Genomic DNA, 1,582 nt, shown 5'->3' on the forward strand with positions numbered 1-1,582 from the left:
GTTTGGTTTGATATGATTTAGTTTTGTTTGGTTCTATTTGGTTTGGTTTGTTTGGATTTGGTTTCGTGGTGCTACTTCTTTGGTTGTTCCTATCTGTTGATTTTGATATGGTTGTTTCGTGGTGCTACTTCTTTGGTTGTTCCTATCTGTTGATTTTGATATGGTTGTTTCGTGGTGCTACTTCTTTGGTTGTTCCTATCTGTTGATTTTGATATGGTTGTTTCGTGGTGCTACTTCTTTGGTTGTTCCTATCTGTTGATTTTGATATGGTTGTTTCGTGGTGCTACTTCTTTGGTTGTTCCTATCTGTTGATTTTGATATGGTTGTTGCTCCTTGGTTTGTTTGGATTTGGTTTCGTGGTGCTACTTCTTTGGTTGTTCCTATCTGTTGATTTTGATATGGTTGTTTCGTGGTGCTACTTCTTTGGTTGTTCCTATCTGTTGATTTTGGTATAGTTGTTGCTCCTTTTTTTGATCGCTCCTTTTTCGGTTTGATTTTTCTTTGTTGGCTTGGTTCTTCTCTTTGATTGTTGCTTCTTCTTTGGTGACATCCCTCTTGTCCCCCCGGCTGTCCAACCACCTCCTGCGATTGTTGATCCTCCTCGTTACCCCTCTCATCATCATCTTCAGCATAGAATCATTACTCTACCGTTTGTCTCTTCTTTACAGATTGCTGATTTGTTCACAAAGATGCATTTCATTAAACGTTTTCGTTTTTTTTTAGTTGACAAACTCTCGATGCTCCATGTTAATGCATCGTGAGTTTGAGGGGAGGTGTTAGATAATATTATTATATATTAGTAGTAAGGGTATTTTAGACAATTCTAGACAATTCTATTCTTTTATATATATACTCATTGTAACCCTATTAACTGTGGTTTTGGTTCATTCTATGTTATGAAACCCTAGAGTGGTTGTTTCTCTTCTTCCTCTTGCTTTCTCTTTTCTTTGTTAACACTAACTACAATTCAACAACTTCATCTTCTCTGCATTCTCCCACGTCAATGACCATAGTTCCTTTCGTCTTTGTATGTTGAACCCTACAACAATTTCTTCTTGGAGACGGCTCAAAACACCAGCCAACTCTCACTTTCATTCACCTTTATGTCAAATAATAAAGTGTGTGTGTGCGTGCACACAACAGAAAGTATCAACTTTAGATATTATTTAAGAAAATTTGAAATTAATTACCTTGTCCCATAAATGTGGGTTGGGTTTCTTATAAACCACTACCACTTTGATTTGGATTGGATCCTCCATTTTCCACTTGCAATATAGATTTGGTTGAACCCGAACATATCGACTTTCAGTCTCATTTGTATCTTCATCATATACTGCTTTTGACAAGTAATAAACAAATGGTTTCTGACAAACATTTCGGTTAACAGCGCGTATGTTGAAGGGATAAGCGGTGTAATATGCTCGCTTGTACCAATTTAGGAAGGTCCTCGATGGCATCTCCATCTCTCGGACAGAGAAAATGGCTCGATATATTTGATCTGCATAACCCAAAGACACGGATATGGTCCAAGTTCGTGTTTTGTGACCAAAGAGAGTATATACTATAACAACTCTAATATACT

The sequence above is a fragment of the Cicer arietinum genome, chromosome 7, assembly GCF_000331145.2.
Source record: "Cicer arietinum cultivar CDC Frontier isolate Library 1 chromosome 7, Cicar.CDCFrontier_v2.0, whole genome shotgun sequence".
NCBI lineage: Eukaryota > Viridiplantae > Streptophyta > Magnoliopsida > Fabales > Fabaceae > Cicer > Cicer arietinum.